The following is a 24,371-nucleotide window of genomic DNA, read 5'->3' as shown; positions in this document are numbered from 1 at the left end:
CATGTGGTGAGTCAAAATGGTGGTCTAACCTACACAATAAAGTCAAAAGAACACTCCAATCAACTCCATGGAAAGGGAATAGATAAGCATAAGTTAAGGGATAGAGTCAAAAAATAAATCCTGAAGTCATCAAGTAGCAACTTTTAAATCAGTCATTAAAAAATGGAAAGGGTATGGCACAGCTTTAAATCTGCGTAGAGAAAGCCATCCACTAAAACTGAATGCAAGAAGATGACAAGTGAGAGTGGCTGACAAGAGACCTCTGATAAGTTTGCAGGAGTTACAAGCTACAGTAGAGACAACAACTATTGTCCAGGTGCTTCACCAGTCACAGTTTTATAGGAGAGTGGGAATGAGAAAAAAACGTATCTAACATCTCGCAACAGACTTTGGAGTCAGCTAGAAGAAGGTTTCATCTTTGATGAGACCAAAATTAATTATTTTGGCTATCAGACCAAACACCTAAGCCAAACACTGTACATTATCAAAAAAGTGCAGTGGTGGCAGCATCATGCTGTGGGAATGCTCCTCTGCAGCCGGCCTTGGAAGGCTTGTGGCAAAAAAAAGTAAAAGATCCAGGGAAAACATGAAGCAGCCTACAAGAAACCTGCACCATGGGAGAAGATTTGTTTTCCAGCAAAACAACAGCCCCAAGTATAAAGTCAATGCTACACAGGAATAGCATTAAAAGCAGTAATGTTAATGTCTTTGTCCTGCAGTAGAAATGCAATAGTCCATTTTTCCAGCATTAATTAATGAGATCTCACTTATAGTTCCTTCATGTTCCTAATATGTATACACATAATACACACATTTAAAATAGTTCTATTATTATCATTAGAAGTGAAAATATGCAAAAATTTCTTAATAACAAAGTGCAAAAAAAGACATTCATTCCAAATATAATACACACTCTTTTCCACAAACAAGAACAGCCAGAATTGACTCAATTATTATTAAGTTGGAGAGTATATTATAAAATATTCAAAACCACCAACCGCTATTTACTCCGTCTGTTTTTTTCTTTTCCTTTCTTTAGCAGTACACTAATGCATTTAAACAATGAATTATATGTAACAACATAACACAAACACTAAGTGCCATGTGGCTTGCCTTTTTCTTTTAGTTTCCAGAGTTCTCCAAGAAAAAAAAAGTAATCAGACACTATTAATTCTTTATAGTCAAACAAACTTATTTCAAAATTCCAAACTCTATTTCTACTTCTTACACTAAATTCTAACTTTTCATTTCTCTACGGAACATTAATTTCTCTAATGGCTGCTGTACAGGAAGTTCTGCACCAGGTTTGCCAGGTTCCAAAAAAATGATAGCCCAATGACTTCTTAAATTTACCCCCAAAAATAGCTCAGTGCCTGATGTAGAAAAAATGCCAACACCGGAAAGTTGGGGGCGAAATCACAGCAAGGGGGTTAAGGTACATACCATCAAATCCAGATTGGGGTGGGTGAGTGTCCCATCTGAGATATTTCAAAGTGATAGAATGGATATATATGAGGTGAGACACAAAAATAACCAGGTTGGTAAAAAAAAAACATTTATTGATGAGTTACAGCATTCTAAACATTGTCACCTTCTATATACTAAACCCTTTCAATCTCTACACCACTCCATACGTATCTTCCATTGATTGAAACAGTGCTGTAAGACTTCTTGCTTGCCGTTTTTGTCTTCACTTCATCCATTGAAGAAAGATGTGTTTTCTTCAGGTCACTTTTGATTTTTGGGAACAAGTAAAAATCACAAGGAGCTAAATTGGGCGAACAGGGAGGATGATCGAGGCCAGAAAAGTTTTTGTCATTCAAAAACTGCTTTACAGAAAAAGCATTGTACGCGGGAGCATTGTCTTGTCGTCTCGCTATTCAATTTTTCTCACCTGACATTGTCGCAGCAACTCATGTAGCGATTGTTGTGCAAATACTGACTGGGCTCTTCACAGGATATACCTAGCCGGTCGGCAATTTAAGAGGGCGTGTAGGAGGGGATATAGTTCTATGATTCACGTCCAGCCGACCTCCAGATGGTTTTCCAGGAAAGTCCCAAGTTCAGTCCAGATATTTTTGTGTCTCACCTCGTATACCATCCCACAAAGCTTGGGGGTAAATTTAAAACTGTTAAGAACGTATACAATTGCAAATTGCAGGAAAAGAGATGCCAGGTGGATAAAGAACATGGTAAAAGTTTATTGGTGGGAGGGTTTGAAAAATAGCCCAAAATTCTGTGTTGATTTTTAAAAAGTAGCCCAAAAAACCACAACCCATGAAAACCCATTTTTCTCATGGATGAAAATCGCCTAACTGGGCAAGGAAACTGCATAGCTGGTAACACTGCTCCCAAGTGTGGCACGCGGCTGGGGGTGGTACCCAGCCGGGACGCCCAGGAGGACCAGAGGAGGGCTTGCGCCTCCTCCAGACCACGAGGAGGTGACCGCCCTGGCTGCTTTGGTTACCACGGGTAGAGAGCATTGAAGCTCAGCCCTGTAGGGGCCCATGGTCAACACCAGGGGGTGCCCAAATGCCTACAGAGCCCTGGACCTCAGCACTTCCACCACAGTGCTGGGGGGAAGAGGATCGGGGACACCCGGAGTGCTTCCGGGTATGCAGCCAGTGGAAGATTGCTGAGAAGCACCCGGAGCACATCCGGGTTACTATAAAAGGGGCCGCCTCCCTTCATTCAAGGCTGGAGTCGAGTGGAAGTGGACAGAACTCAGGAGGCGAGGCCTGAAGAAAGGACAAGGCATTGTGAAAGGCCAGGACATTGAGGGGTGATTGGTGCTGCGGCACTGGGTTGTGTGTGTTCTACCATTGTAAATATTGTAAATCAACGTGTGTTGGGTGACTAAAAACGATGTCCGTCTGTCTGTAACCGGGCCAGGTTCCACAGTGGCCTAGTCAGCAAGATGCTGCGCCTGGTTCAAGGCGGGGACCTGCGTTAAAAAATCATTCTGTGGACGGCCCGGCACAGCAGGAGAGCCCACACACGTGCACAGCCCTGCGGGAGCGACTGACCCCACGGACCGCCACCAGTCCGCAGAAGAGCTGTCTTCCCCTGGTGAGAGAAGACAACGGGTGGAGCAAGAGGGCAGCAGGCTCCTACGAGCACGCCATCGCTGGAGGCTCCCAGGACGGCATGTCGCCTAGAGGGGACATGCCGAGGACGTAGTAAGTTCCCTGTTTGCCGGCAACCGGCCCTGTGGGGGCCACGTGTGTTTTGTGTTTAGCAGGCAGGGGCTGCCCAGCTCCGCATCGGTGGCAGACACATGTCAATCCGTGCCGCTTCATTGACGCGGCGGCAGAAGTGAAAACTGCCGGAGAGGAGTCGCTGCCACTCAGAAAGCCGCAGCAGCTGGAGACCTACCTGGAGGCTCATCGCAGCACCCCCTCATGACAGGCACGGGATTGGATGGTGTGTCTTGCGTGCCCGCAGATGATTAGATGGAGGCGGGAAAAAGGAATGTCCATCACGTGCCGGGGAGAGACCCAATTGGGCCGGAGGGAAAGGCCCACAGAAAGCCGCCGAGGTGTTTTGCTGACAGACAGGTAAGCCCACTTTCGGCTGACTTTCTGTCCTTGCCTGTGGTCCTGCACAAACTGGAGGAGTGCCTTCAGTCCGCAGGGCCATTATTGCAGGTGCTGAGTGCTCTCCGTGCAGAGTTGCAGAAGCTGGAGGGGAAGGCGGTCACATCATTACAGATGCTGCGTGCTGCGGCAGAACGGCACGACGCTGGATCCTTTGGCCAGAGTAGTACAGCGGGGAAGGTGAGTAGAGCCAAGCCGTTTCTTCCGATAGGAAGGGGCGTGATGCTGGGTGCTCACGTCCAGAGAAGGGCCGAAACCCCACGGCCAGCTGAGGTGATGGGGGCGCGTGCGGTCCCATCCAATGTCCCAACATGGGAGACACGGGTCTCGAAAAGGGGGCTGAGGTGGCAAATGCCTGGGTGTCGGTCAGAGGGGGGAGCGTTGCCCACGTACAAAACGAGGAGTCGCAGAGTGGTGGCGTCAGGGCAACGTCTCCGCCCCTTGTTCTGATTTATATTTTGCAGGACCGGGCCCTGGAGTGAAGTATGTCGGCTTCCCGCAGTGGAAGACCTGCCCTCGCGGAACGGGCCGCTGGCCCCTAGGTGTCTCAGCTTGTGGTGGGGTACACCCAGACCCACACCCAGAAGCGCTGGGGGGAAGAGGATCGGGAACACCTGGAGTGCTTTCGGGTACACAGCCGGCACTTCCGCCATACTGGGTACTGCCGGTGGAAGATTGCCGGGAAGCACCTGGAGCAAATCCGGGTGACTATAAAAGGGGCCGCCTCTCTTCATTCAAGGCTGGAGTCGGGTGGAAGTGGACAGAGCTCGGGAGGAGAGGCAGGAGGCGGCCTGAAGAAAGGACAATGCATTGTGAAAGGCCAGGACATTGAGGGGTAATTGGTGCTAAGGCACTGGGTTGTGTGTGTTCTACCATTGTAAATATCGTAAATAAATGTGTGTTGGATGACTAAAAACGATGTCCGTCTGTCTGTGTCTGGGCCAGGTTCCACACAAGATATATCTTCATTCAGCCAGAAAATTCAAATTAAAAGTCCAGCCACCAATACTAGTTTACACAGGCAGAATGAAAAATGTCTTGCCAGCTTAAACTACACAGACCATACTTCTCCCCTCTTCATTGTCAAATTTTCTTAAAAAAAATCTGTAAATTACTAAAACTAAGTACAATTATTACCGTATATACTCGCGTTTAAATTCTCCCATGGATAAGTCAGGGCTTGATTTAACCATATAATGTCTGGTATTTTATAATGTCGTATAAGAATGACTTGTCCAAGTCTTTTTGAATTCTTTTTGCTGCCTCCTAAGTGTATGCTACCCTTAAAATTTTAGTGTTTTCTACAAATTTCACAAGTTTACTAACTATACCAGAATCAACGTCACTAATATAAAATCAGAAAAAGTACCGTATTTACACGTGTTTAAGTTCTCTAACGCATAAGTCGGAGCTTGATTTTACTGTATAATTTCGGGTATTCTATAATGTCGGTTGTATAAGTCGAATGCAGAAAACTCACGCTATTGGTCCAAGAGATTATGATGTGCTAACACCCACCTGAGAGAGTAACCACGGACCACACGGTAATACCTGAACTATTCCAAAGCAACTTTTGCACTGATTTGTGTTTTTTGCTTCTCACACTCTCGTACACCTTTATCATAAGAGCATCCCTTATGTACGATGGAGCGTTCGATCAGTAGAAAATATGAAACTGGTTTTAAATTAAATGTCGTTGAAGTAGCAAAGGAAATTGGTAACTATGCTGCTACCATAAAATTTGATGTGTTTGAGAAACTGGTGCGAGATTGGAGAAGGCAAGAAGATGTTAAAAAAAGAAAGAAATATTGCAGTAAAATTGAGTATTTTTGAATGTATAAGTCGGGGTCTGATTTTATGATCAATTTTTCGGGTTTCAAGACCCGACTTATATGCGAGATATATATAATCATATACATGTGTTATATATGTATTTTAGTGAGTAACTGTAAAGTGGGTTATGCAGAGATCTGTTTTCACTTTGATGTTAAAGAGTCTTTTTCTGTTCACCAGGGTCAAAATCCAAATACTGTAAATCCACTGTGCCTCAATGTTGTAGAACAGTAAAAAGTGAAAACCTCCAGTGGTTTGAATACGCTTTACAGACACTTCACATGGCTAAACCGCCGGAATTGGGTCCTCTTGTTTTGGAGAAACAGTGATTCTATTACACTACTGAGCCCAGCAACCCTACACTGAAACCTTATTTCAGCTTCATATTCTCACTGCCTATAGGCGCTGTACATTCATATATAGTTGTAGTCTAATATTTTACTTGGGTTTTTTCCTACACCTTTCACTAACACAATGTCTGACTAGTATCTCAGAATGGATGAATAGTAATTTTCTCAAGTTAAATAAAGAGAAAACTGAAATTTTAGTGATCAGCAATAATGGATACAATGAGGCTATTAGAAATAAACTGGATACATTAGGATTAAAAGTCAAGACGGAGGTAAAAAGCTTAGGGGTGATTGTTGACTGTAATCTGAATTTTAAATCACATATTAATCAGATCATTAGGACAGCATTTTTTCACTTAAGAAACATAAGTAAAGTTAGACCTCTTATATCACTGAAAGATGCTGAGAAATTAGTTCACGCGTTTGTTTTCAGTCGACTAGATTACTGTAACGCACTCCTCTCAGGACTACCCAAAAAAGATATAAATCATTTGCAACTAGTGCAGAATGCAGCTGCTAGAATCCTAACTAGGAAAAGAAAATCAGAACATATTACTCCAGTTTTGATGTCACTACACTGGTTACCTGTGTCATTCAGGATTGACTTTAAAATTCTGCTTATGGTTTATAAAGCCTTAAATAATCTCGCCCCATCTTATATATCGGAATGTCTGACACCTTATATTCCAAATCGTAACCTCAGATCCTCAAATGAGTGTCTCCTTAGAATTCCAAGAACAAAACTTAAAAGAAGTGGTGAGGCGGCCTTCTGCTGTTATGCACCTAAAATCTGGAATAGCCTGCCAATAGGAATTCGCCAGGCTGATACAGTAGAGCACTTTAAAACACTGCTGAAAACACATTACTTTAACATGGCCTTTTTATAACTTCATTTTAATCGTAATTTAACTTAATCCTGATACTCTGTATGTTCAATTCATCATAACAACTATTCATGGTGGCTCTAAAATCGGTACTGACCCCTACTCTCTTTTCTGTTTCTTTTTCCGGTTTCTTTGTGGTGGTGGTCCACCTACTCAAAGCTTCATGATGCTCCAACAATGATGGACGGATTAAAAGGAAGAAGTCTACGTGACCATCATCATCATCAAGCCCTTCCGTGAGAATCCTAAAGCCAAAGAGGACTGTTTCATTTATGTTAGGTAGAATGCCCAGAGGGACTGGGCGGTATCATGGTCTGGAATCCCTACAGATTTTATTTTTCTCCAGCCGTCTGGAGTTTTTGTTTTTCTGTCCCCTGGCCATTGAACCTTACTCTTATTCGATGTTAATGTTGATTTATTTTTTATAATTATGTCTTTCATTTTTCTATTCTTTAATATGTAAAGCACTTTGAGCTACTGTTTGTATGAAAATGTGCTATATAAATGTTGTACAATATACAGATATACTGTACTATAAAAATCAGATTATTGGGTAATCACATAAGTATTATAACAGAGCTGTGTTTTTCAACCAGTGTACACAGTGGTGGTTCGTTGTGAGAGCTACCAAGCTGTGCCTTGGAAATGATAGTGTAGCGCACCTGGGTCTGAATCTGAGCAGGACAACCTCCTTGGGTGGTCCAGACCTCTCTGAGAAGGACAGGACTACATGGAGAATCTGCCATTAAAACGGTTCCATGATTGCTTTGTTGTAGACACAGCACTTCCTGAGTGTTTGGTCACCAGTCAGTCTCACAGGACTAGTGGATAGTTGGCATACGAATTACCTCTGAGACAGAGAGGGGTGGGCAACGAAAAGAAGCAGCTCGGAGATTACAGAAAAGTGCTCACTAAGTGCCATGTCTTGCAACTGCTGATCTCAGAGCTGCTTTTTTAACTGACTTCTCTTTAAGTCCCACCCCTTCGGGCAGTTGCGCACATGTATCAGATATAATGTGTTTGTGGTTAGTAAGATAGTGATGTCCCTTGGGATGTTTTTCGGTTACATAAAGTGTGCCACCAAAGAAAAAAGGATGGGAAACACAGTGATAGAGTGATAAAGCACCCTTGTTGTTATCAGACTAATACATCTTTTGATAGTGTCACACTAGAGGGCACAATTTCTACTGCATGTCTAGTTTCAACTAACAGTAATGGAACTTATGGGTCCAAAATATATGAGATAAATCTTGTGGAATCCAAGTATTATTTTATTGTGCTTAACTTTACAAAGTGTTACAATTGAACTATGTATTTACTAGTTATAGTGCTGAAGATGGTATCTTTAAAATGCCAGTGTAAATAAACAGTGAATTGTAACTCAGAATATTTGTTTTATTTGAACAATTTAGGCAATTGTAAGGATTTAAATGAAAACTAAACATATCGGTGGCTAATTGATTAGAACTGAAAACGTGCATGGTATGTTAAAAATATAATAACGTTTTATGATACTTTGTTAACTCCTAATTTTTGCTTATTTAATTAAGTAATGCTGTAGATAAGATTTAAAATGTCATTGCTATATTTCTTGCGGTGACGGTTAATTTTAATCATAACCAGCAACACACACTGTGCCTATAAAAATAGCTTACCTCATCAGTATCTCACAAAACACAGAGGCAAAGGAAAGTGAAATTGCATTTATTTGTTATGGAGCCCATGAGGACAGAAATGCCATGGTTACCAATTGTTTTCACTTGGGGGCATCACTGTGACCCACCTCTAATAAGGTTTTCAATATTTGTTCTTTCTTGATGCCAAATCAATTACATTTGTGTGACGAAAGTCCAGGCAGAATCTCATCAGGCTGCTTGATAATGTTTTTCACAAACCCTGCACACAGTAATACACTACAATAATTAATGTTCATAGCTTCTGTGAGAGCAATTTAACCTACAGTTTTAAACCTTTTTTTTTTTGCAAAGTATGCCTTTTTTTAAGTAAAATTAGAACTAAGATTAGTTTTTACTAGAGCAGAGCTATAGATTCACTGAAAAAAAATAAATCGGTCAGGTCAGCCTCTGAACAGAAGGTCTTTTTTTAGAATGGCCCTCAGCATTCAGCTGATCCAGTTTCTTCTTCTTCTTTCTATCTAATGAAAGGCACATTTCTTCTCATGCAAATTTTCCATTTGTTGGCTCATTTAATATTATCAAAACTATCACTTTTTTAGGGATGTTGGCACGAACTGAGCACTGATGCCTAATGGATCAAGTATCCTGTACCAAGTCACTGCTATGTCTTGAGTTTCTCAATTCTCCCTTCTTACTCTGGGTTCATCTGTCTTACTTCTACATCCTAAAACTTTTAAGTTAATTCTAAATTGGATTCATACAGGTAAACCAAACTGTATTTTGCAAGTTTAGATAGATAGATAGATAGATAGATAGATAGATAGATAGATAGATAGATAGATAGATAGATAGATAGATAGATAGATAGATAGATAGATATGAAAGGCACTATATAAGATAGATAGATAGATAGATAGATAGATAGATAGATAGATAGATAGATAGATAGATAGATAGATAGATAGATAGATAGATAGATAGATATGAAAGGCACTATATAGTATATAGATAGACCAGTAACAGCACACCACATTGACTTGAGCAAGAGTTTTCCTACTCTTTCTCTGTATGTTTAGGATTTGTTTGCTCAGAGGTTCATGCATTTGCTGCTTCCTGAGCAGCTCTTCTATTCTCCACCCTAGCGGCCCACTTCTCCTCTTCTTTCATCACCATCTTTTTGTGTTAAAACTGATTAGTCAGTGTTTGTGCTGCAATTGCTTAGTACATTTTCCTTAAATTTCACTTAAGCTGGCACTTAAGTCTTCAATCTGCCTCAAGAATGATTTAAGATATGAAAAGGTAGAGGTAATGACGGGAAGTTGGTAGGGATGAGAACAGCGCCCGTACGCATGCGCCACATGGCTGCCCTGCTGGCCGCTGCACAGAGTTGACTCTACAATAAAATAAAATAAAAATAAAAAGAGGAATAACCTTGGAGGGCAATCATCACTCCAAAAGCGGATAGTAAATGTCATGTAGTATATTTGTACCAAATTTCAGTTCAGTAGGTCAAATGGTTTGCTAGCTACAGGTGATTTAAAATCCATGGTAGCATATTATATACAAAGATATGAAAGGCACTATGTAAGAGATAGATAAATATGAAAGGCACTATATAATACATTATGAAAGATAGATAGATAGATAGATAGATAGATAGATAGATAGATAGATATGAAAGGCGCTATAAGATAGATAGATAGATAGATAGATAGATAGATAGATAGATAGATAGATATGAAAGGCGCTATAAGATAGATAGATAGATAGATAGATAGATAGATAGATAGATAGATAGATAGATATTACTTTGTCTCCAAAATAAATGGTGTCCCCAAACTAAATAGATGGTCTAAAATATTAATATTATAACAAATAACAACCCTCCAAACACACACAAGAACTTTTGATTTTCTAATGGTAAGAGAGTTGTTGCCATCTAATAACGTGTTATAATTTGCAGTTTTCTTTCATTTTTTTTTTGTATGAAATCCACCGCCTTTGTGAGTTCTTGAATTCATTTTGGGTTTTTTATACCCTGGAATCTGGTTATGCTGTTAGTTTGTGTATTCTATGCATGGCTGCCTTCCACTCCTTTTCTGGGATAAATTGAAAGGTCCCTTTTCCCACCATACACTGGGATTGTTGAAGGAAAGAGACTTTAAGATGTTTTTGAATATTTTTGAGATGCTGTCTGAGTCTTCAAGACTGATTCTTGAACAGAAATTGGTTGAAAGTGTTGCTGAGATGCTATGACAACATTTCAGAATAGACAATGTGTAAGACCTTGTAGCAGACGGGTGACAGCAGTATATAGCCAAGAGATAAGAGATAAATAACAACTATATTGATGCTTTGTGTTATTAAGACCAAAAGAAGACATTGTTAAAGTGTTGTTACATAACACTATGTGACTAAAAGACACTTTAGTGGTAGTAACTAATCTAAAATGTTTCAAAACAAAGGTTATAATTTATGAATTGCCATTAATGCTTTTGTAGGAGACTTCAAGTGAATAGAAAAATATTCTCTGAGAATCAGAAGCTCCATTACTAACATGAGCCAAAGGAATTATCCTTTGCCCTTACCGACTATTCTGCCCATAGGCTGGGAAGAGAAAGAATGAACACAACGAACCAGAAGATGAATTAAAGACAAAAGCCAGAAACAGGTTGGTAACAAAAAGACACTACTTGCAAGTCAGCAGCCAAAGGTAAACTGAGAATGAAAAAGATGTCAAAGTGGAATACTAAAGATTTCAAGAAGCAGAATTCAAAAGGAAAAACCTCAGGAAGCTCTTTGTTATTATCCACAGTCAAAGAGGATAAACAGTGTGCCTGTATTGAAAGCTGTGTTGTCTATGACATCAGATCCTGCAATGCCCCCTGGCAACCACGAACAGTGTGATGATGGTGGCACTACAGTAGTGCTAAGTAATAATGTATTTTATTCCAGAATGAAAAAGGCTAATAATAAAAAAAACAGATATTTTTCTTGACATCAAAAAACTTAAAATATCTGCTTAGATTTCACAGGAAAAAATAATTAAACTCATAATAATTTTTTTAAAATTTATAAAAGATGTTTTCTGCTTAAGGTTGATTTCCAATTTAGTGTGCCCCGAAGTTCTACGTACTACAGTACCAACAGCAGATGATAAATATATCATCCATTAAAACCAATGTCAGACGATATGTACAGAGGGCACCCATTCAGGTGTCAGTAAGGATGGCCATTGAGTAGCCATTTGAGCAGCAGATAATATCCGTCCCTAGATCTAGAGGTGAGATTGTTGATGTTGTGTATCATTTGCCAGATTTGACAAAGGAGAAAAGTTTCTGTGAAGGATGGCTGAGGTCTTTAGTAATATTATTAGTCTTTTTCAAGGAAACATCTCATCTACAGTATGTTTTAAAAAGAAGGGAGCTATGTGCCAATATGTGCTGCCTGTGCAGATCCCAGTTACATTTTAAAACCCTACAATATATAAAAGACAAATAGAATGGTGTGACAATTATTGCAATAAACAACAGGAAGGAAAACTTTTATATAAAACCCAAAAGACAACATCAACTAGTCAACGTGAATCACTTTTGCTGCTTTAAATTTAGATTACTGTTTTCCCATGGCCTGCTTAAATGATAAATAATTCTTCCGTTCTATCCTCTATCATTTATTCTCGTGCTAATGGTAAAGTCAATTTTCCTTCATTAAAAAAGCTGTGACCATACATTTTACCTAATGAACAAGAGTGCAACCATTAGTCACAGAGAATTCAGTTGAAGGGAACCACATCTGAGGGTTTTATCAGTAAATCATGTCCCAGTTCATTCACTTTTTTCTTTCACAAACCGCAGGCCTTGCTGTCAAACAGTCATTAATAGCACTTATATTTATCTACTTAAATTGACAATAATTATGTTAAAACCCTGCATAAATAATACTAGTACAGCTAGTAGACAGTTTTCATGGTTAGAACTACACATTAAAATATTCACAAGTATATTATATTTCAGACATGTTTATTAGACATATATTAGCTTAGATGGTGACTTTTAAATAACAGACACAAATGCAGAGTAACAATAAAAAGTATTAATCTGGAAAGCAAAAATGGAAACTAAGTATACTAGATACCCGTTTATTTATTAACAGTTTCACTAGCATGACACTTAATAAAGAAGTTTTATTGAACATCAAAAAGGAATGCAACAAATAATAATAACATGCTGGTGCAGAGGTTTGCATGGCTGCCTCTCACATCCAGAAGACTGGGTTCAAATTTTGTCCCAGTGTCGCTCTGTGTGCAGTTTACTCAGCCTTCCCATTTTTCTTCCAGCTACTCCAGCTTCTTCCCACACTCCCAAAGATGTGTGTTTGTTAGATGAATTGTTGATTCTAAACCCATGTGAGTTGGAGAGTGGGTGTGTGCGTGACAATGCCCTAGAATGGACAAGTATCCTGTCCATAGTTGGTTCCTACCTTCTGGTTGATGGTTAGTGATGTGATCACCCTGTTGAATTCTGGTGAAATCAGGAAAGGTTCAAGAATTTTGGAGAACTTGGCAAAATACGAGAGGTGTTCAATTATAAACAGGAATTTTCATGCTGTATTCTTATAAATAGTGCAAGGTAGACCTGACTCCTTGGACAAACACACACATATATAAACTTATCATTAGTAGTGGTAGCTGCTCTTTCCCCCCCTTCCTGTCAGTTGTAATCAACATGTCATTGAAGGAGGTACACAGTAGTGTTGTGCAGTGCATTATTATTACATTTTTGACAAAATGTCATTCCATGTCAGATTTACTCGAGACTTAAAAAACAGTTTGGGGATGAGTGTCTCCCTCTCTCAATCTAGAGTATATGATTGGTGTAAGTCATTCAGAGAAGGACTATCATCTCTTTGGCCCACTTAAGAAATTTTTAGGAGGGAAGAAGTTCAAGCCGAATGAGGAGGTTATTGACGCCGTGCAAGAATGAATTAACATGCAGTCAAATGATTTCTACTCTTCAGGGATTAAGAACCTTCCAGAGCACTGGAACAAGTGTATTGCAGTGGCAGGGAACTATATCGAAAAATAGTGTGTAAGTCGTTCCACTGTATTCAATAAATAAGTCATAGCTCATAAATTCCTGTTTATATTTGAACGCCCCTCATACATGTAAGTCAAAGGGGAAGAAGACATTTAAGTAGTTCTGAGTGGATTATAATAGTGCAATAGACTTTTAAGTGTCCTTGATGGCTAATAAAGTGTCTATCAACTATGTTGGACCAGTTATTGCGGCCAAAAATGCAGAAGTGCTAACCATCGTGCCATCATGCCTTCCTGACATAAAATTATACTTTATCTCTCTCTCTCTCTCTCTGAATTTCCCGAGCTCCTGTCTCTATGAGTGACTAATACACATATAGCCTGTGATGGAAGGATCAGCATTATACACACTAAGCACAACAGCGAAAATCATTACATTCTTAAACCAGGAGTAAATACTCAGTGTACAATGATTCTAAAATAAACAACAAGGTACTGTATTTTCATGATATTCTCATTGCGGTCAGCTAATGAACCCCCTCAAATGAGTTGTGTATCTGCATGCACAGCTCAGATCGAGTCAAAGGTACAGTATAATGCTGAATGAGGGTTGTTTTTCTTTATACACCAATCAGGTAGTGACATTATGCATGCATGTATACACTGTAAATTATTCACACTTGAGCAAAGTAAGATTAGGCAGAGCCATAAAGTGTAAGGTGAAGTACGCTTACTGTAAGCATGCATCAAAGTTTTGTGCATGTGCAATGCAAATCAGGCAGACTAGCACAGTTCGGGTAGTGACACTTTCACCTAAAATTGGCTGCTTCAGCTCTGTGATGACATGCTGGCCATGTAAAGATTCATAGCATGCTAGGAAAAAAATGTTTTCCACATCAAATGTTTAGGGAAAAATACAGTGAACAAGGTCAACAGTGAAACCGACAAATTTGCTGCAAAAAATATTTGGGTGAATTTCAACGATCAAAACTATTGATGATGTTGATGGAATACACTTAGGCTTCCCATGATCCTAAATTGGATAAGCAGGTACAGAAAATCTTCTTCTTCATCTTTCATCTGCTTCCATTAGGGTATTTTCCTGTCCTCTGCATCTTGGTCTGTCACACTTATCACCTGCATGTCTTCTCTCACCACATCCATAAATCGCCTCTTTTCCTATTGCCTAGCAGCTCCATCCCTAGCATCCTTCTCCCACAATACCCAGAATCTCTTGTTTGCACATGCCCACACCAACACAATCTCGCCTCTCTGGCTTTGTCTCTAAACTGTCCAACCTGAGTTGACCCTCTAATGTACTTATTTCTAATCCTGTCCATCTTTCTACTCCCTACTCTCATTACAGATCATAATGTCATCCGCAAATATCACAGTCCATGGTGACTCCTGTCTAATCACATCTGTCAACCCGCCAATCACTTTTGCAAATAAGAAAAGGTTCAGAGCCAATCCCTGATGTAATCCCACCTCTACCTTGAATACATCCATCACTCCTACTGCAGAATACATCACTGTCACACTTCCCTCGTACATATCCTGTACCACTCTTATATACTTCACTGCCACTCCCGACTTCCTCATACAATACCACAACTCCTCTCTATGCATCCTATTATATGCTTTCTGAAAATCCACAAAAACATAATGCAACTCCTTCTGACCATCTCTATACTTCTCCATCAACACCCTCAGTGAAAACATCGCATCTGTGGTGCTCATTCCCAGCATAAAATCATCCTGTGGCTTGCTAATCAGCATCTCCTTTCTTAAAGTAGCTTCCACTGCTCTTTCCCATAACATCATGCTGTGGCTGATCAATTTTATACCTCGTTAGTTACTATAGCTCTGCACATCACTCTTATTGCTAAAAGCTGGTACCAGTACACTTTTTCTCCACTCCTCAGGCATCCTCTCACTTTCCAAGATTCCATTAAACAATCTGGTTAAAAATTCCACTGCCATCTCTCCTAAACACCTCCATGCTTCCTCTGGGCCTCCCCATTCTTTATCCTCTTCATAGCTGTCCTTACTTCCTACTTGCTAATCCAATCTGTTGCACTTCCTGGTTCATTATTTCCACATCATCCAATCAATTGTACTTCCTGGTTCATTATTTCCATATCATCCAATCTTCTCTCTCTCTCTCTCATTTTCTTCATTCATCAACCTCTCAAAGACTCTTTCCATCTATTCAACACACTCTCCTCATTTGTGAAATTGTTTCCATCTTTATCCTTTATCACCCTATCCTGCTGCTCATCTTTCCCAGCTCAGTGCCTCTGCCTAGCCAATCGGTTCAGGGTCTTTTCTCCCTCCTTAGTGTCTAACCTTTCATACAACTCATCATACGCCTTATCTTCAGCCTTTGCCACCTCTTCTTCACCCTATGCCTTATCTCCCTGTAATTAATTTTTTTCTGACTACTAGTATCAGTCAGAAGTTTAAATGCCTTATGTCTGTATGCTTCATGGCAGAAACTTAATAACTCATTTAGGACAAACATGGAAAATGTTTGAAAAGATAATTGGTTGTTAACTAAAAATAGATCAGACCCAAGCCGGAGGAGGACATTTAATGGATGGAGCTTTTTATGGACATTTATTTATTGATGGTTTTATTTGTCTTTTAAAGTTCTTATTCTGTTAATGTCCTGTTTTTATGAAGGGGGCTTGAGTTGGTTTTATTGTGGGCTTTGTTTTAGTGCTTTTACTGTTTTAGTGCAGTATAGAGTGGCTGAGCTGTGGACCTGGGCTCCAGTTGCTCAGGGTTGGTAGTGGCATGAAGCCTTCCCGTGCAACTGGAGTCTTATTGGGGTGGAGTGTGGTATAGCGGGTCCACAGCTCTCTCAGAAAAGGCCCGTTTTAGATAAATAATCACCGTGCTCGCGGCTTAGTATGGGTGTGGTGGTTGTGGCTGAAGCAGTTCTCAGTGCTATCTGCGGTGTGGGCGTTTCTCACCTAAGTGCACAGGTGAGGGACTGCCCACATCTGTGATTGTTCCTGGGGCTGTAATTTGCCGCAGCTGCTATGCCCTCTCGACATATATAGAAGTGCAAGCCAGCTAGAGGAAGAAAAAAAGGTAGAACAAGGAAAGAAAGAAAGACAGAGGTGGCTGGAGAAAGCTGTTAGGCCAACACCCGGGAGTTGTAGTAGTGGTCGCTCCCGCTGAGTGATCAAGTGGCAGGAGTGACCAATGAATGGCGACTGGCCTCGTGAGGTCAGGAAGACAGCAGGAGTCGGGAGGCTTTGGTGAGGGATTGCCCAGTGTGTGGGTCCTGGCCGTTGGGTGAAAGCCAATCCTGGGGTCTGGGATGAGTATGCGACTGAAGCCAGGATCGGGAGGCCTCCAGACCTGTTTGAAATGGAGTGAAAGACAGCTGCAGAAAGAGAGCGTCTCACCTGCTGCAGGGCCCAGACAGGTGAAACAGGAGAGACGCTAGGGTAAAAGCACCGGGCTCTGAATGGTATTTTAGAGGATTGCTTCCAACGTTGTTTTTAACCTCGTTTTTAAGGATTGTTTTTTCTATTTATAGATTTTTACCTCCACGTTTGTTTTATGGATTATTTATTTATTGAAGACTGTTTTTTAGGGCACTGAACTTCACTTTGAACACTTTGTTTTTGATTGTTTATAAATAAGAGCACTTTTGCACTTTGTACCATCCCCTTGCTATGTTGTTGCCTCACTGTCTAGCTCATCGGTAACATTACCGACAGTGTAGGGTTCAAGGGCTCCTAAACAGCAGATAGGAGCATGGAGCAGAACCTGCATCGTCACATGCAGTTATATGAAAAAGTTTGGGAACCCCTCTAAGCCTGCATAATAATTTACTCTACTTTCAACAAAAAAGATAACAGTATTATGTCTTTCATTTCCTAGTAACATCTGAGTACTGGGATGTTTTCCAAACAAAGATTTTTAGTGAAGCAGTATTTAGTTGTATGAAATTAAATCAAATGTGAAAAATTGGCTGTGCAAAACTGTGGGTTCCCTTGTAATCTTGCTGATTTAAATGCATGTACAGTAACTGCTCAATGCTGATTACTTGCAACACCAAATTGGTTGGATTAGCTCGTTAAGCCTTGAACTTCATAGACAGGTGTGTCCAATCATGAGAACAGGTATTTCAGGTGGCCAATTGGAAGTTGTGATTCCCTTTGACTCTCCTCTGAAGAGCGACAGACAGCATGGGAACCTCAAAGTAACTCTCAATAGATCTGAAAACAAAGATTGTTCAGTCTCATGGTTTAGGAGAAAGCTACAAAAAGCTATCTCAAAGGTTTAAACTGTCAGTTTCAACTGTAAGCAATGGAATCAGGAAATTGAAGGCCACAGACACAGTTGCTGTTAAACCCAGCAGGTCTGGCAGGCCAAGATAAATACAGGAGCGGCATATGCGCAGGAATGTGAGAATGGTTATAGACAACCCACAGATCACCTCCAAAGACCTGCAAGAAAATTTTGCTGCAGATGGTTTATCTGTACATCGTTCTACAATTCAGCACAATTTGCACAAAGAACATCTGTATGGCAGGGCGATGAGAAAGAAGCCCTTTCTGCACTCACGCCACAAACAGAGTCGCTTGTTGTATGCCAATGCTCATTTAGACAAGCCAGATTCATTTTGGAACAAAGTGCTTTGGACTGATGAGACAAAAATGGAGTTATTTGGTCATAACAAAAAGCGCTTTGCATGGTGGAAGAAGAACACCGTTACCTACTGTCAAATTTGATGGAGGTCCCATCATGATGTGGGGCTGTGTGGCTAGTTCAGCGACTGGGGCCCTTGTTAAAGTCAAGGGTCAGATGAATTCAACCCAATATCAACAAATTCTTCAGGATAATGTTCAAGCATCAGTCAAAAAGTTGAAGTTATGTAGGGGTTGGATATTCCAACAAGACAATGACCCAAAACACAGTTCAAAATACACAAAGGCATTCATGCAGAGGGAGAAGTACAATGGCCATCGATTTGAAGCAGGCTGTCCATGCTCAGCAGTCATCAAATTTAATTGAATTGGAGAGATTTTGTATGGAGGAATGGCCAAAAATATCTCCATCCAGAATTCAGACATTCATCAAAGGCTATAGGAGGCGTCTAGAGGCTGTTATATTTGCAAAAGGAGGCTCAACTAAGTATTAATGTAATATCTCTGTTGGGGTCCCAAATTTAGGCACCTGTCTAATTTTGTTATGATGCATATTACATATTTTCTGTTAATCCAATAAACTTAATGCCACTGCTGAAATACTACTGTTTCCATAAGGCATGTCATATATTAAAAGGAAGTTGCTACTTTGAAAACTCAGCCAATGATAAACAAAAATTCAAAGAATTAAGAGGGGTTCCCAAACTTTTTCATATGACTGTATGTTTTTTAGTGCTTTTTAGTGTTTTTTTTTAAGTTTGCTGAAACATTTAGTATATTGGAATAGGACTGATAACAGTTTTACCTTGGTAATATAAAAGAATTCCTCCATGACAGTTTTATAGCCTTTGTTGTATAGTGCTTTTCAACACTTCTTACACTGCTAAAAGTGAAAACAGAGAAGTGGCATACATGCAGTTCATTGCTGGATACCTCACAGGTAGTAGATCTACCCATCAATCTTATTGGTATTGGTATGGTAGTTAGCTCTGAGTCTATTCAGTCCTAGAAGACCGGATTAGAATCCTGGCACTGTCAGTTTTAAGTATGCAGGTTTCTCCATGCCTGTGTGGGGCTATTCACCAGGCATTCCAGCTCCACATTCCAAACTTACAGTTCTGGCCAAAAGTTTTGAGAATGACACAAATATTAATTTTCAGAAAGTTTGCTGTCACGGTTTTTATGATGGCAATTTGTATAGACTCCAAAATGTGATAAAGAGTGATCAGATGAATTGCAATTAATTACAAAGTCCCTCTTTGCCATGAAAATGAACTTAATTCCAAAAAACCCATTTCCACTGCATGTCAGCCATGCCACAAAAGGACCTGCTGACATCATTTCAGTGATCCTCTCATTAACATGGGTGAGAGTGTCGACGAGGGCAAAGCTGAAGATCACTCTGTCATGCTAATCAAGTTAGAATAGAGAGGTTCAATTGTTGGGAAGGAGGCTTCAGGGGGCCCAAGAAAGTCCAGCAACCACCAGGAGCATCTCCTAAAGTTGGCTCTGCTGTGGGCACCACCAGTGCAGAGCTTGCTCAGGAATGGCAGCAGGCAGGTGTGAGTGTATCTGCATGCACATTGAGGGAGGTGAAGACTTTTGGAGGATGGCCTGGTGTCAAGAAGGGCTGCAAAGAAGCCAATTCTCTACAAGAATAACAGGGACAGACTGATATTCTTCAAAAGGTTCAGGGATCGGACTGCTGAGGATTGGGGTAAAGTCATTTTCTCTGATTATTCCCCTTTCCAATTGTTTGTGGCATCCAGAAAAAAGATTGTCTGGAGAAGAACATGTGAGCGCTGCCATCAGTCCTGTGTCACGCCAACAGTAAAGCATCCAAGGCAGTGGGCTTATTCACAGTTTTTGCCTAAGAACACAGCCATGAATAAAGAAGGGTACCAAAACATCCACCGAAAGCAACTTCTCCCAACCATCCAAGAACAGTTCGGTGACCAACAATGCCTTTACCAGCATGATGGAGCATCAGGCCATAAGGCAAAAGTGATAACTAAGTGGTTCAAGGAACAAAACATTGAAATTTGGGGTCCATGGCCAGGAAACTCCCCAGTACTTAATCCCACTGAGAACTTGTGGTCAATCCTCAAGAAGCAGGTGGACAAACAAAAACCCCGCAAATTCTGACAAACTCCAAGCATTGATTATGCAAGAATGGGCTGCCATCAGTTAGGATTTGGCCCAGAAGATGATAGACAGCATACCAGGGTTAATTACAGAGGTCTAGAAAAAGATGGGCCAACACTGCAAATATTGACTCTTTGCATAAACATAATGTAATTGTTAATTCAATGTTAAGAAAAATCTGACAAAAAGGTCTAAAAACACTGAAGCAGCAAACTTTGTGAAAACCAATACTTGGGTCATTCTCAAAACTTTTGGCCAACAATTAGCCAAACTGTATATATTTAGATGTGGATGTGGATGTCCAAGCCTGGCATGACTACAAACAGATGTTATAGAGGTAGGCTTCAGCATTCTGCCACACTAATAAGGGACTAAGTAGTTTGCAAGATAAAGAAGTAAACAAATGGATGGCTGAATATACAGTATATAGAAAGAGAGTGTGAGCTAGAGACTACAGTTGCTACCACTATTGCCTCACATTTCTTCTCCTTCCCTGGAAGGCTTGTGAGGGTGGCATGATTGCAGATAAACATAGAGAAGTCCTGGAGGAAAATCTGATGCAGTCTACAAGAAACCTGGAAGAAGATTTGCTTTCCAGCACGACAATGACCCCAAGCCAAATCTACACAGGAATGGTTTAAAATCAACAATATTACTGTTCTGGAGTGACCGAGCAAGAGCCCAGAACTGTGGCTGGACTTGAGAAAAGCTGTTGACTCACGATGCCCACACAACCTAACAGAGCTTGAGCAGTTTTGCAAAGAAAAATCAGAAAAACTGCAGTGTCCAAAGCTGATGGTGACCTGAATGCACAGAGTCAAGGCTGTCATGGCTGCCAAATGAGCACCTACGAAACACTGACTTAGAAGTCACTAATTAGTCATTAATTGCTTATTTTCTGTTTCATAATTGTAATTCATTTAGACAACTTTGCAGACATATGTTTTCACTTTAAGATTAAGGAGTCTTTTTCTGTTGATCAATGTCAAACAGTCAAATTAAATCCACTCTGATTCAATGTTGTATAAAAATAAAAGTGAAAACCTCCAGGGGGGTGAATACTCTTCATAGAAGCAGTGATTGTGACCTACACTGGCCCTATATAAGTGAATGCGGATGTGCACATGACTGTACAGTGCCATAGTACTCCATCCAAAGTTGGTTTCTGCCTTGTGCTCCTGTGACCCTAATGAGGATCGATAAAGGATGGATGAATGGTTGTAGTTCTACAGATACAATACTTCAAGATGTGAATGCTAACTGGAGAAAGATCTGCTATAAAAGAAGGACAGGAGAGGTGGTCGAGTGCAGATTATTATATCTGCATTGCTCTGCAGCACAAACATAATTTCTACACCTCAGTAAAGGAAGTTTCCTTTATTTTAGTTGTGCCATTAGCAATTGGCTAAATCATTCTAGAAACTTTCCGTTTGATAGACAACATTTATTTCAATGGTTACAAACATCTAATGCAAACAGGGCTCAGACTATAATGGTTTTCATGGCATACATATTAACTCATAAATTCTATATGATATTCAACATTTATTAAAAAAGGTAATAACTCACATGTACAGATCTATCCCCTTTCCATTTAGTTTTTCACCAAACATGACATTCACAAATTTGTCTCAAACACAATTTTCTGTTCTCTGTCTCAAGAGAAACATTCCCTTACAGATCTAAACATTGATTTCCCAGCCCTGACTGTCTGGATAACCATTAAAGGAACTTGATGGAACTGCCAACTGGATAGAAAAGTGAGGTGTTCCATTTACCTTCTTAATGACCACCAACTGTAAAAGCCTGCTTTAATGATGACAGATGCAGTTAGAGAGGTTTCCAAGCTGGAAACAACAACCTGCCAAGACATCAAAGGCATGTGTGGGGACTTAATAAAGGTCATTTCTAATATATAATGAAACTTGCTTTTATGTCCACCTGCTGTTACCAGCCATTGAAAATCAGAATGGAATATTTTTCACTGGAAGTTAATGTCTAAGACAACCTTAAAGTTATAGTCCCTGAGGTTAAATTTTTCATTATGCTTGCCTTTATTATCTTCTATAGAATTTTGCTCTTTTTCATGGGTTTTGGAAAGACGGTGAGGGTAAAAGAACTTTAGACGTATGCACCTGACTGATTGAAACAACTGGCCCTGTTATGGGATGCGTTTCTGGGCAAAGTGATAATGCTGAAACAAAAAAAAAACCCAAGGTATTTTGCAGTAGCAGGCAAAACTATAAACAATCTTGTTTCTTTATTTCAAACTTTAGATTTTCTCTATTGAACACCGCATCTTCAGAATTATACACAGCTTTAAACATGTACTTTTAAAACATCCATCCATTAGGAAACAAACTTAATCCTCTCCAGGAGTTTGAGGGCTGAAACCTGTCGAAGCTAGGAAGAAAAGCCAAATGGGACATGTGGACGAAGGTTCAAGACAACAGCAGGCAGACACCGATTCAAATAGGCAGAATTCTTTTTATTCTTTCTTTTCTTGGTGAGCAGAGAAATCTGTGCAGACCCTGTCAGCTTGTTATTGACAGTTTCTAATCACAGCTCTCCCCGCCCCCCATTACAGTAGGCTTTTATATCCTTTTTTTTTATCAGTACACACTTACCACAAAGCTTATCTTATAGTTGCAGCTTTACAGGCAGCCCTCTCTCACTGGTGGAGTAACTTCTTTTTTTGGTAACTAAGACAGTTAGTTAACTAAGATGTACTTCCTAAGGGCTGACACACCCTTCATCCACCTCTTCCCACTTAGCTTGTGGCTATTCTCTACGCCCAGGCTTTAACCTTTAACTTTCCTACATCACATACTCTAACAATCTTAATGCATTCATATGGTTAACACAAAGAACTCTTATACTTGCAGATATATACATTTTCTTAGCATCAGCTGGTTTGCATAACATATTTTCCATCCACCCGAACGCACCCAGATAGTAATCGTCATGGCGTTTTAGACTTGTTTATCTATGTACCAAATGTTACATTGCACTTAGGTGTAGTCTCAAGATCTTCTTCCTCTCTTTTGGACTAGGTCAAAAGGCCCTCAGCCCAAGATCCTTTGTTCAACTATTATTTAAGATATTGATTCAAATTTTTATTATTCCACAAACATGAGTCCACTCACACACCTAGAGTCACCAGTTAACTTGACCCACACATGTCCCTGGGATGTGGAAAGAAAAATAGATGAATACTGTAATGAGTGTATACCTTTAAGAAAACGTCATTACGTCATAACATGTGTTGTTAGTAAGTCGGAAGCACGACTAGCTGTTCTGTTGACATGTGCTCTGTTCGGAGTGAAAATAAAGTGACTCCTGAGCTCTGTTAAGACAAGTGTGTGTGTTCATTCAAAATCATTACATGGTGTCAGAAGTGCTTGACGAGCGCATTGCCTCGAAAATATGGCGAAGTTCAATCCTCCAGAATGTTTTTCATTTGATCGTCCGAATGAGTGGGCTGACTGGAAGCTATGTTTTCAGCGCTTTAGGAATGCTACCAAACTGGATAAAGAAGACGGTGAAGTCCAGGTCAGTTCATTAATCTACGCCATGGGTAACGAAGCCGAACACATATTTAAATCGTTCGCCTTTGATGAGGAAGGTGACAAGAAGAGATTCGACGTTGTGTTAAGAAAATACGACGAGTACTTCTTCCCTAAACGGAATGTGATTCACGAGCGAGCCTGTTTCTATCAAAGAGTACAGCGCCCGGGTGAAAAGGCAGAAACTTTTATTAGAATTCTATATGATTTATCGAAACATTGTGACTTCGGAGAATACAGAGATGAACACATTCGGGATTGGATAGTTGTGGGCATACTCGATAAAGAACTGTTGCGCAGGCTGCAGTTAATGTCCGACCTCACATTAGCTCAAACTATTCAAAGCGTGTGCCAACGTGAAGAGGTAGCGCTCCAAGTTCACCAGCAGGGGGAGGCGTACGTTGCAGTACAAGAGATAGCACAAAGGAAAGCAGCAGACAGAGGAAAACAGAGATGGAAACCTAAAAGAAAATTTGACAAAGAGCTAAGAGAACCAAAATATGGAAGATGTGGGAAGATTAGATTTGTGAGAAAAAAAAAAAAAAAACAGATGGTGAAAGGTGAAGGGTAATATATTGGTCATAAGGGTTTATAGATTTAAGTAATAATGTTCTTCTATGGGGTTAGAGTAAGCAGTGAGAAAACTGGAAAT

The sequence above is a fragment of the Polypterus senegalus genome, chromosome 7, assembly GCF_016835505.1.
Source record: "Polypterus senegalus isolate Bchr_013 chromosome 7, ASM1683550v1, whole genome shotgun sequence".
In the NCBI taxonomy this organism is placed as follows: Eukaryota; Metazoa; Chordata; class Cladistia; order Polypteriformes; family Polypteridae; genus Polypterus; species Polypterus senegalus.
This window is presented reverse-complemented; position numbering follows the sequence as displayed.